This window comes from Macrotis lagotis, chromosome 1 (assembly GCF_037893015.1).
Source record: "Macrotis lagotis isolate mMagLag1 chromosome 1, bilby.v1.9.chrom.fasta, whole genome shotgun sequence".
Taxonomy (NCBI): Eukaryota; Metazoa; Chordata; class Mammalia; order Peramelemorphia; family Peramelidae; genus Macrotis; species Macrotis lagotis.
Window position 1 is genome coordinate 355,846,924 of NC_133658.1, and position 13,707 is coordinate 355,860,630.

General features: G+C 41.4%; 1 protein-coding gene across 7 annotated transcripts in view; it reads right to left on the reverse strand.

The window, feature by feature from the left end:
• The window catches only part of EPB41L1 (erythrocyte membrane protein band 4.1 like 1), a 111,175-nt gene that overhangs the window by 74,287 nt on the left and 23,181 nt on the right, over positions 1 to 13,707 (reverse strand). The gene's annotated exons all lie outside the window — the stretch shown is intronic.

The following is a 13,707-nucleotide window of genomic DNA, read 5'->3' on the forward strand; positions in this document are numbered from 1 at the left end:
ATCAACTGATCAACAAACTTGCCAGCCTTCCAACTGAAATGCCTCTTTGAATTTAGATTTATTCTCAGAGGAAAAGCACACTGCAAGCATCCCTTTCCCAGCTAAGTAGCACATTCCAAAGATTACATTCTACTAGTATTATATTCAGGATTTCAGGATCACCTCATATTCCTACAGTGTTTGATAGTTACAAAGTATTTCTACACTGGATTCTCACAATAGTCCTGGGAAGGAATGCAAAGACTGTGACCTCAAAAGGTAATGGAGGTTAAGAAAGGGTAACAGTCTTGCCTAAGGTCCCATTGGGATTGAGGCCCAGTACTCTCAAGTTCACTCTTTCTCCTAACCAAGTTATCCAACCAGTAACAACCAGGTATTCAACTTCAAGAACCTTGATATTTCTACCTTCTGCTCACCTGCTCTGGGGTAGGATCTACAGACTCCATATGCAATGACAGTTTTGAAGTGATCTCCACAAATGAGTTAATTCCCAAAACAAGGATTGGACCCTGTGGACAAATGGAGGCTGTGGCTCCTGCTAGAGCAGATCTTCCCTTCTCCCTACTTGATGGCTGCATCCCTCTGTGGGCTTCAGCCCCAGTCCTTTGTGACTATGAAATGTTTAGATTTCAAGAGCTTTCCATGTAGGTTGATTGCCTTTAGCAACATTTCTTCTTCTAAATCTGCACTAGAAAAGCTCCAGTCTTTTATGAAGAGCAGGGTGGTGGACCAGAGGTGCTGAATGAGATAATCCTTGTGATGAGATATGAATAATTTCAAAGGATCACGTGATCCCCTATCTAGAGCAGGAGAAGTACATCTTTATTTCAATATAATTGAAATAATGGGGTGGCTAGGTGGCATAGTGGATAGAGCACCAGCTCTGGAGTCAGGAGTACCTGAGTTCAAATCCGGCTGCAGACACTTAATAATTACTTAGCTCTGTGGCCTTCGGCAAGCCATTTAACCCCATTTGCCTGGCAAAATCTTAAAATAATAATAATAATAATAATAATAATAATAATAAATAATTTCAATATAATTGAAAACCTTTGCAATCCCTTGTCTTTTATTTTATGCACTTAAAAACATTAGACTGAGAAGGTGTCCATAGACTTCACCTATCAAAGCGGTCCCATGGTCTAATCAGAAGGAACCACAGAGTCTATCTAGTCTATCTAGTCTAATTTATTTTATAGATGAGGAGGCTGAGGTCCAAAGAAATTACTTACTCAAGGTCAAATATGCTTCCAAGGCTGTAATCTGAACCCAAATCCTCTGACTTTGGCGTCAGTACTCTTTCTACTAAACCATTAAAGTATGCATAGGCTGTTTTGTTTCATTGTATTTTTTTAAATTTCTTTATTACAAGGGAAGATTGTAGGTAGGGGAATAGATTTATGGAAAATTCATCTTCCCCTCTCTGAGCCTCAGTGTCCTCCTCTGTAAATGGGTATGCTAGAGATGTCAAATTCTTTTTAGCTCTGGATGTTATGATGCTCAGTGGAAGACTGAAGACTTGAAATAAAGGTCTCTGATGAAAAAGGGTAAAAACATCACTTGTACAAAAATATTCATAGCAGCCCTGTTTGTGGGGGCAAAGAATTGGAAATCAAGTAAATATCCTTCATTTGGGGAATGGCTAAGCAAACTGTGGTATATGTATGTCATGGAACACTACTGTTCTATTAGAAACCAGGAGGGATGAGAATCCAGGGAAGCCTGGAGGGATTTGCATGGACTGATGCTGAGTGAGATGAGCAGAACCAGAAAAACACTGTACACCCTAACAGCAACATGGGGGTGATGTTCAACCTTGATGGACTTGCTCATTCCATCAGTGCAACAATCAGGGACAATTTGGGGCTGTCTGCAATGGAGAATACCATCTGTATCCAGAGAAAGAATTGTAGAGTTTGAACAAAGACCAAGGACTGTTATCTTTAATTTAGGGGGAAAAAAAACCCTAACATCTTATTGTCTGATCCTGCTATCTCTTATACTTTGTGTTTCTTCCTTAAGGATATGATTTCTCTCTCATCACATTCAATTTGGATCAGTGTATACCATGGAAGCAATGTAAAGACTGGAAAATTGCCTGGGGGGGGGGGGGGCGGGAAGGAAGTAAGAATAGGGGAAAAATTGTAAAACTCAAAATAAATAAAATCTTTATAATCAAAAATAAAAAGAAATAAAGGTCTCTTAATGAACCTGAATTCAGGATTTGTTTGTTTTTTTTTCACAATATCATTCTTCATCTTTCTAATGTTAGTGGTGGTTAGTGGTGGCTCAATGGAAAGAGCACCGAACATAGAGTTCAAATTTGACCTCAGACACTTACTAGTTGTATGACCCTGGGCAAGTCACTTAACCTGTTTAGTAGAGTAAATTAAATGAGTGGTGCAGTGAATAGAGTACCAGTCCTGGAGTCAGGGGGGACCTAAGTTCAAATTTGATTTCATAAACTTGACATTTCCTAGTTGGGTGACCCTGGGTATTAACCATCTTCAGTCATACTGATTCCTATCTGGCCAATGGCTCCAGAAGAGAAAGTGAGGCTGGTGATTTAGCATCCGAACTGATCACACAAATCCAATTCATGTGTAATGGCATCACCTCCCAGATACTATGGTCTTCTTCAAAAACAAAAGACAGATGGGGTGGCTAGGTGGCGTAGTGGATAAAGCACCAGCCTTGGAGTCAGGAGTACCTGGGTTCAAATCCGGTCTCAGACACTTAATAATTACCTAGCTGTGTGGCCTTGGGCAAGCCACTTAACCCCATTTGCCTTGGAAAAAAAAAAAGACAGATATCACCCAGAGAGGGCAGAAGATAAGGGAGGGAAGAAGGGGGAAAGTTAGTGAAAAGTGTTCCAGGCTTTTCCCTGCTCAGGAATTGGGTTTTAGTCTTGGTGAAGCCACTAACTCATTAAATGACCTTGGGGAAATCTCTTCTCCAGGCCTCAGTGTCCTCTATAAAACGGGGAAGTTGTACTGAATATTAGCTAGTACAAGAACCAGACTGGTGATACGCAGAAAAACTTGGGGGACCTTTGGTTAATGTAACATACTCAAAAGAAGTTGTTTCAGGTCAAAGGCCACTGGTATAGCTAGGAACCATTTTTAGCAGCTAAGTGGTAGGACCAAGGGACTGAGTACCTCCTACTCTCCACTCCTCATCTTTGATGAGTCACAGCCCAGAGCTCTGAACTGATCCGGCACAATTCCAAGGTTATTTGAATTGGATGACAGGGCCTGGGACCTGTCCCAGGAGCTGACTGTGGCCTGGACACAGACACCCAAGATTTGTGATTTGGATTGGAGATGGCTTTGCTTGTTACCTAGCCAGATTAAAAATTTAACCACTGTTCAAAGAGCTAGGCCCAACCTAGCCTAGAAACCAGCTAAATCCCAAAACATATAGCCCATCCTAAAAGATCAACCCAAAATTTGGCCTATTCCCAAATAGGCTAGCCCAAATCACCTTAGTGTCTAACTCATTGTAGTGGAACAGTCACCTGAATGAGTCACAAAAATTAGGTCCTAGGTCTCCTCTTCCTCCTCCCCCACCCTTCTTTTCTCTCAGTCTACTCCTTGGCCACACCCACTAGAATCTGGGGGGGAAAACAAACAAACATCTCAGTCATTCTGAGGCCAGAGGCAGAATTGCTGCTTCCAACCAGCCTTCCAGTCTCTTAGCAACAGGGCATCCCCCAGGGCCCTTTGAGGAGTGTTTCCTCCTCCCTTTCCCGTTTTCTACATAGCTTCTATAGAGAGGGAAGTTCTTGGGAGGGACCACCCTACCTTGCTCCCTCTGGTCACCAGTGACCTCCTGACCCTCAACTAACTTAACAGAAAGAGACAAGTGATTGAATCATAGGGAAAACTCAGTATAATTCCCATCTGTCCCTGCAATCAATTATTCTATCAAACATCACACACAAAACACGGCATTGGGGCCTGTAAGGAATACAGACACCATAAAACCACAGGACATCAGAGTTAGAAGGACCCTTTAAGATTCTTTAGTCCAGTCTTTCATTTCCAAAAGAGGGAAACTTGTCTATAGTAATGGAAATATCAAGGTGCCTTTGGCTTAAATTAGCCTGAGGTCCAAGGATAGATTTCAAGGGGGTCTATAAATTTGGTTTTTAAAATATTTTTGTAACTATTTTAATATAATTAGTTTCTTCTTAATTCTGTGTATTTTATTTTATGCATTTAAAAATTACTCTGAGGGATCTATAAGATTCACCTGACTGCCAAAGAAAACTATGACTCATTTTCCAATGGTCAAAGGATATGGAAAGGCAATTCTCAAAGAAATTAAAAACTATCTATACTAATGAAAAATGATTAAATAAATGCAAATTAAAGCATCTCTGGGGTACCACTTCATGCATCTCAGACTGGCCAAAAAGGAAAAAGATCAATGTTGGAGGATATGTGAGAAAACTGGGACACTAATGCATTGTTGGTGGAGCTGTGAACTGATCCAACCTTTTTGGAGAGCAATTTAGAATGATACCCAAAGGGCAATAAAACTGCATACCCTTTGATCCAACAATATCAATACTAGGTCTGTATCCTGAAGAGATCATGAAAAAGGATACAAATTCCACATATACAAAAATATTCATAGCAGCTCTTTTTGTAGTGACAAAGAATTGAAAATTGAGAGTATGCACATCAATTGGGGAATGGCTGCACAAATTGTGATATATATGTATGTGATAGAACACTATTGTCCTATAAGAAATCATGAGGGATGGGTTTTCAGGAAAGCCTGGAAAGACTTGCATGAATTGATGCTGAGTAAAATGAGCAGAACCAGACGAACATCATACACACTAACAGCATGGGGTGATAATCAACTCAGATGGACTTGTTCATTTCAGCAGTACAATAATCAAAGCCAATTTAAAAAAGACTTATGATGGGGGCAGCTAGGTGGCATAGTAGATAAAGCACCGGCCTTGGAGTCAGGAGTACCTGGGTTCAAATCCGGTCTCAGACACTTAACAATTACCTAGCTGTGTGACCTTGGGCAAGCCACTTAACTCCATTTGCCTTGCAAAAACCTAAAAAAAAAAAAAAAAAAAAAAAGACTTATGATGGAAAATAGTATCCATATCCAGAGAAGGAACTGTGGAGTTTAAATGAAAACCAAAGCTTATTATTTCCAATTTTTAAAAGTTGAATATGTCATTTTTTCCCCTCTCTAATGTTTTCTTCCTTCCGTTTAGATTACATTACATTACATTACATTACATTCTTCTTTCATGTTGTGAGAGCAGAGGTTTAGCATGGTTATAAATGTAGGGCCTATATCAGATTGCTTTCTTTCAGAAGGGGGGAGGGAGAAAAATATAAAACTCAAAACCTTGCTAAAAAATTGATTGGTAAAAACTAGCACTGCATATAGTTGGAAAAACAATTAAAAAAAAAAGAAGACTGACCCAAACAAAGTTAAGTACTCAAGCAATACAGGGCAAGGAATTCATTAAAAAGAACCATGATACAAAAAAAAAAAAGTTAGCTATCCAGAAAATCAGAAATCTAGGGCTGGAAAAGATCAGAAGACCGACTCCTTCAACATATAACTCAAGAGCTTTAGGCCCAGAGAAGTGATTTGTCCAAAGTCACACAGGTAATAAATGTTAAGGTTTAATAGGTGTTAACATACCTTATCTTCATTTGATTCTCACAACAATCATGTGAAGTAGATGCTGGAATTATCTCCATTTTACAGATCAGGAAACTGATGAGGCTCAGAGGTTAAATAACTTGCACAATAACTCCCAGCTTCTAAGTCACCACCTAGACAGAACTGTGACTTAAACCCAGGTTCTGGCTCCAAATCAGCAGTCTTTCCCCATTTCTGCCTGTTTATTCTGCTTAGCTCAGATCAGAGCTCATATATCTATGGCCCGTTAGTTAACTCCATGTAGGTAAGGCCCAGGGAGACCTCTGTAGAGAGGTTACCTCTCTGGTCCATCCATTGGACCAGTTTTCTTTCAGCCTTTACTTCTCATCACTCCCCTTCATGTATTCTACTTTCCACAAAGTGGACCAGCAGCTCCCACATCCAACCTTGCCTCTGCAAAGACTGTCCCTTTGCGTTGACTCAGTACCCTTCCCCACCTCTGTTTGTTGTCATCTGTTGCTTCCTTAAGATTCCGCTCAGGTGCCATCTCCTCCATGAAACCTTCCCTGAGCTCTGATCCAGAATAGATTCTTCCCTTCCTCCCTTCTCCCCTCCTTCCAAGCTTGGATTCCTCTGCATCTGATTCCCTTTCTTCATTTAGTTATGTTCTAATTTGCCTTATAGTTATTTGGAGACATATGTCCCACCCCCTAAATCTCACTAAATATAAACTTCTTAAGATTGACTCAGTATGTGGCACATAGTAGGTGCAGGTCAGATGGAACCGAATGGAATGGAATTGGTGAGTTGAACTGCCAAGCATTTACTGACACCCCGTGGGCACTGGCTGACTAAGCTGTGGTCACCCTTGGGAAACTCAAGGTTTATCTGGTAGGAGGCCAAAGATCTTCATGAGGCTGGTCCCACAATGGGTACCACTCACAGATATATGAGATCATGTCTGAGCCCATGGAGACTCTGAGAAAGATGGACTGCAAATTCAGGGGACAGTGATTAGGGCTAAATTATAGGATTCCCTCCCCCATGATGCCCAGTTCATAAAACTTCAAGCTAGTCTTAGTTCCCCCACTCAGGGTGACTGAAATGCTTTAGTAAAGGATAAAAGATGGGAGGAAAGGAGATAAAGACTAAGGGGAAGAGATGGGAGGAGAGGGATAGAGGCTGAGGGGAAGAGATGAGAGGAGGGGGTATAGAGATGGGGCAGAAGAGATGGAAGAAGAGAGAACAGAGACTGAGGGGAAGAGATGGGGGGGGATAAAGAGTGAGGGGAAGGGTCGGCTAGGTGTCATAGTAAATAAAGCAACAGCCTTGGAATAAAGGAGTACCTGGGTTCAAATCAGGTCTCAGACACTTAACAATTACCTAGCTGTGTGGCCTTGGGCAAGACACTTAACCCCATTTGCCTTGCAAAAACCTAAAGAAAAAAAAAGACTGAGGGAAGAGATGGGAGGAGGAGGGTAGAGACTAGGGGAAAGATGAAAAAAGATAAGAGACAAGGGAAGAGATGAGAGGAAGGCAGACAGAAATGGGGGGGAAGAGTCAGAAGAAGAAAGAACAGAGACTAAGGGAAAGAGAAGGGAGAAAAAGGATATAGATTGAGGAGAAGAGATGGGAGGAGGTAGGGAAAAGGCTAAGGGGAAGAGAAAGGAGGGGGAAGGAAACAGGCAAAGTCGAGAGAATGGATAGAAAAAGACAAAAAGGCATGGGGGAAAAAAGGTAAAAAGATAGACAAACAGATAATTCAAAGGGAGAGATATGGAGAAGTAACAGGGAAGACCACCACCCCAATGAATTAAATGGTCAGAGGAACAGACCAATTTCAGAATAAATACTGTTTTCCAGGGGAAGATGCAGAACAAGACTGACCAAGTCAGGCTCTAGGCTTGTTGACTGAAAGTCTCTCCTCAGCCCTGGAAGACTCCAAACCACAGACAGAAAACAAGGGAATAGTTCCTGGATTATGTCTTTCTGTGTCTAGGCTTCCCAGCAAGAGCCCAGTTAGAGAGTTTTAACTACCCACGGACCCTAGAAACTGTCCATCCCTTCATCTTAGAGAGAATCTCAGGCTCAAAGGAGGCACAGTGATTTGTTAAGGGTCACTCAGTAAAAGGCAGTTAGGTGGTAAAGTGGATAGAGCACTGGCCCTGGAGTCAAGAGGACCTGAACTTAATTATTGCCTAGCTGTGTGACCTTGGGCAAGTCACTTAACCCCATTGCCTTAAATAAGTTATATATTTTTATATATATAAAATAAATCTCTCTCTCTCTCTCTCTCTCTCTCTCTCTCTCTCTCTCTCTCTCTCTCAAGGTTACCCAGTGAGTTAGCAGAGTCATACCAGAATTAGATCCCCTGGTTCCCAGGCTAGTCCTCTGTCCCCCTTAGTGTATAGTCATTCTTCCTGTCCAGAAGGTTGGGGCCTGGTATGAGCCAGTGTGCACATTTATACAGAGAAGATGGCATGGTGTAGTAGAAAAAACACTGGCAAGGCCAGGACCAGAGCCAGGCTTCAACCTCCTGGTCTGTAAAAGGCAGGTAGATAATGGTGGCTACTCTGAAAGAACCCAGTTAAAGAGGGAAAGGATGCTATCACTATCATCATACCAATTAACATTATTAATCTAGTGTTTTGTGAAGCAATGTACACATAATCTCATTTGATAGTCTCCCCATGCACTATCTTTCCACCATACTCCCCACACATGACTCCTTTAACTGGGGAGGGGCTGCTTAGAGTTCACAGGAGGCCCTGGCTCAGCCCCACATGGCAGGGCACAAGTCATTTGCCATGCAAACCTAGTCAGGCTGTCAGGAGACAACAGGGAGCAGAAGCCCTGGTCCAGGAGTTAGGAAGGAGCCAATAGGACAGAACCTCCAACTGCCTTTCACACACTATACCAACAACATGTCTTCATATGCATGTATCCAAATATGACTTACATGTATAACACACAGGCAGTAAACGTGCATGTAAATAAAATATTCAGATTATTATATACACATGCATGTGCACAACACACATTGTCAGCAATCATCACAATTGTGATGTATGTAGTACAGAGATTAATAAGCACTTTTTACATTTGGGGAAATGAAAGGGATGTCATAGAATTTCAGAGTGAGAAGGGACCTCATTGGTCATCTAATCTAACTCACACTAGAACAAGAAAGGACAGAGCTAACAAGTATATCTCCAATGCTGAGAAAAGTGTCTGACTCACAGTAGGTGCTTACTAAATAATTGCTGAATGGCTGATATAGAAATAATATTCTTGCATGATTTCACAAATATAATAGGGACCATATTGTTTGCCTTCTCGGGTGGGGGAAGAGCTAGGGGGAAGGAGATAGCATTTGGAATTGCAGAATGTAAAAAATGAATGTCAAAATCAATATATTTTTTTTAAACAAAGTTAAATACTGATTTAAAATAAAAAGCACGTCACATAGCTTCTGCTTTTGAGGGGAGATTGTTGTTTTACTTTAGATAGCTCTAATTGTTAGGAAGTGTTCTTCCAGATGCATGGAGGCTAAACAATTCCCCTTCCCCCCCTCCTGGTTCTGCCCTCAGCAGCCATTCAGAACAATTCTGTTTCTTCCCCACCATCATCATCAGTGAATCAGAGGCAGGCTCTGAACCCTAAGCTCCTCTCCCGAATTCCACAAGGACCCTGAAAACATAGATATGGGAATACCCCAGAGAAAAAGATGATTTCAGAGTTGAAAGATCCCGTGGAGAGGAGCACAGTCCAACCCTCACCCCAAGTATCCACCCCTTCTACAATACCCCTGACTAGGGGCTGATCAGTCTCCAGTTGAAGAAGACCACTAGGATGACAGTAAGCTCCTAATCTCCTAAAACTGCCCATTCCTCTGTGATTAGAACATAGCTCATTACAGTTAAAGTCAGTTTTTCCTGACATAGAACTGAAACCCACTTCCCAGCACCTTCTCTCTTTATCTTATTCTGCCCTCCGGAGCCAAAGAGAATAAGCTATTCCCTCTTTCATGTGACAGCCCTTCAGATACTCTCAAAAAGAGCTGTCACATCAGCCCTGAGCTTTCTCTTCCTCAGGCTAGACATCCCCAGTTCTTTTGACTGGTTCTTAAATGGCTCCATTCTCTCACCATCACCTCCAAGATAATCCCTGTTTAACATATTCCACACATTCATCTCTGAACCATTTGCCAACTATAAAAGGAAAAAAAATTGTTATTTCTGGTCCCAAGAGAATTCCAAAGTATTTTTCTCAGGTGAGCTCATAGACAATCCCTCTCCCCAACCAAGTCACCAGCTGCAAATACTTTCCCTCTGTTGGGAGGACGACAAGAAATGAGAAAGAGACTCTAAAGGTAATAATTCTTAGAGTACTTTCACAGGAAGGGGCCAACAAGAACTCCCACCAGCTTCCCCAGACAATAATATTGATACACATTTCTATGGCCTTTAAAATCACAGGGCAGGAATTAATTATCCCAGTTTTACAGAGGAGGAAACTGAGGCCTGGAAAAGGGAGTGACTCAACAATGAACCAGAAACTGATTTCATATCAGAAGAGCTAGGACTCAGAGCCAGATCTTTCCATTTCCAGTCCAGTCCAATCCTGATCCAAAGCATAGGGCTTGTGTTCCCAAGACCTGACTTAGTTCATCCTGAGACCCAAATGAAGCAAGAGAGGCAATGAAAGTTGGATATTATTTGAAGGACCAACTTAAGGAAAGGTTTTCTCCAAAGAGGCCTCCGCCAAGAAAAAGCCCAGTTAAACACTACTCACTCAGTTTGGGCACACCAGACCCTAGACTGGGCAGGTAGGGAAGACAGAAAGCTAAGGTTCAGTTTTTGTTCTACTGATGGGAAAATCATGTGAAAAAGGGAAGGGCAGAAGGAGCCCTAGACTTGGCAGAGGAGGTGTTCAAGTTTTGGCTCTGTTGCTAGCTTTGTGACCTTGGACAACCCCCCTCCCCCACCCTTTCTTTGAGTCTCAGTTTCTTCCTTTGTAAAATAAAGGGTTTGGAGGAGAGAACTTTTCAAACTAACATAGTTCATTTAAAGCTTTGTAAAGTGTTTACCTCACAACAATCCTGTAAGAAAGCCATCATTGTTATGTATTACTATAATCATTAATGATGAGGGAATGCAGAGTAGTAATAGAGACAGCAAGGCTTTTGAAGGGCAACTGTTGCTCTATTTTAGACAGCTCTAATTGTTAGGAATTTCAAATCCAGTCTCTGATTCTTACTTTGGGAAAGTCATTTAACCCTCTGATCCTCAATTCTCATCTGAAACATGCAGATGGTACCCTTCCTTACAGGATGATTGTGAGGCTCAAAATGAGATAGTTTATAGAAAGCACTTTGGTGAAGGCAACTTGGTGATGTTATAGATATCTATTTAATTACCATGCCAGGTCTCTGATGTCAAAGGTGCCATCCTTGAAGTCAGGATGAACTGAGTTTAAAACCAGCTTCTAATACTTACTACATATATGACCACTAAACCTGACTGCCTCAAAAGGGGAGAAAAAGCTCTTTGCAAAGTGATTCTGCCTGTATGACCTTGGTTACTTGACTCCTGAAGCCTTGTCTAAAATGATGTAGCTGAACCAGATGACCTTTGTGTTTTCTCCAGCTCTACAGTTATGCTCTTTAATGGGTTAAATGTTAGTTATAGTTATTATTATCCCCATTTTACAGATAGGGAAACTGAGGCTTATAGAGGTTAGAAGATGTAGCTAAGGTTATAAAACAAAATGAATATGAGAGCTGGGATTTTAACTGAGATCTTTCCTGACTAGATTCAGGATTCTTTCCATTCCACCACAAGTTGCTCTCTAAATGTTTTTTACCTGCCCCCCAGATGTATAATGGCATAATTCTAATTATTGGAAAAAGATATTTTAGTTTGGAAAGCAATTTGGAGTCAGAGGACATGGATTTGAATATGATTTAAACTTTATATCCTGTGCAGTCTTATGTAAATTCCATTCATTCAGGTCTCAGTTTCCTCATGTGAAAACTAAGGTCATCAAAAATAGTCAAGTAAACCCTTAAGGTTTGCAATGTTCTTTCAAATATCTCACCAGATCCTCACAACAACCTTGGGAAGTAGGTTCTATTATCCCCATTTTCCAGTTAATGAAATCAAGGCAGACAAAGATAAAGAGACTTTTTTGAAGTCACACAACTACTAAGTACCTGAGACTGGATTTGAATTCAGGCCTTCCTGATACTCCAGGTCTAGCATTCTATGCACTGTACCACCTGGCTAGCCTAAGACAACAGGAAAGCATCCACATATTTCCATTTATTGTATAATATTTGTGGTAATAAAACTGGAAACATAGTATATGCCTGTGAATTGGGGAAGGACTGAAGAAGTTTTAGTATGAATGCAAGGGAATAATATTACCCTATTAAATGATTGATTTAAGGAATTTGGAGGAAGATGGGAAGACTCCTATGTATCAAACAAATAGACTTCCCCCACCCCCTCCAAAAAAACCCATGCAAAATATCTTCAAAAAATGGAAAGGGAAAGAACATTTTCAAAGAAACCAATAGAATGATCAATCTTGTCCCCAGAACAGAAGTGAATGGTGGGGGCAGCTAGGTGACACAGTGGATAGAGCACCAGCCCTGTAGTCAGGAGGACCTGAGTTCAAATGCAGCCTCAGAAACTTAATTACCTAGTTGTGTGACCTTGGGCAAGTCACTTAGCCCCATAGTCCTGTAAAAAAAACAGAAGTGAGGGAATGCACTCCCTTCTTTCCATAGAGAAGTAGGGAGTTATGAGTCTGAGGTGCTGTAAACATTGTCACAGACACAATGTCCATTGATGTCGCTTAATGTTCTCATACTTCCAAGGAAAGACTACATATGGCAGGAAGTATGAAATGACAGGTAAAAAGAAAAGGTATCAATAGAACTTTTTGTTAAATATAATCATAGCATTCTTCTGACTAAGTAGGTTTTGTATTTTTACTTTTCTAATAATAAGTACCATTTGAAAGTTTGCCATTGTTTAATTGTCTCTTAATTTAAGAAATGGTTGGTGGCTACATTTCTGTCATGGATCCAAAATTTCTCCACCCCCACTACCACCCATTTTATAGGTAAAAACTCATCCTCCTCTTCATGCCTCCAAACCCTTCAAGTTCAAAGTAAATAAAGGAGAGGAGCAAACTGTACTCGGTCACTGAAAGATGGATTTTATGGACAATGTGTGAAAAACACTTAATACAGCCTGAACAGAGAACCAAACCTAGGTGAGGAAGGTTTAAGAACCGCCACCACTTTGCTCACTTAAGAGAGTTTTAAAAGATAATCCACATGTGTCAAATCTAAAATTCTACTGGGGCAGGGTAGTAGGGAGATACTCCTACTAGAGCAGTCTGGGAAGGCTTCCCTGGGGAGGGGGCATGAGTATGACTTTAAAGATAGGTAGATTTTAAGTACCTTAATTTAAGCCTGATGAATATTTCTTGAATGAGTGAAAGAATGAGCTCTTTGAAAGAGAGGGAAAGCTGTGGTGTGTATATTTGAGGAAATAATTCAATCCTTCCCTCCCTCTCCCCCATCCCCCTACTCTCTATCCCCCAAATAGCAGGGATCTTCTCAGCCTCAGGAAAATTCGGGCTATAGGAAGGGCCTTCCACTCATTAAACCAATTCCCCACCAGGAACCAATCAGAGCCAGAGGAACAGGCAGGAACCCCGGTTCCCCTGGCAACACAGACAATGGCACCTTCTCAGTACAGGCTCCTGCTAAAAGCATTAGTGGAAAGCATTAAAGCCTGGGCAGTCTTCTCTCTGCTCCCTTCCCCTGGTTCATCCCATAATGCAAACTGCAACTCTTGGCCCCAACCCCCCCCCCCCCCCCCCCCACTGAGGTGATGGGCTTTTTTGGAGGAAGGCAAAGGTAGGAAAAGGGAACTTCTATTCCCATAAAGTCTTGTAATGAGGGAAGATTCTCAAACAACCATTCCTGACTCTTCAGCTTCCCCAAGGGAAACCAAGGGCCATGGGGAGAAGCAGACATTCTTC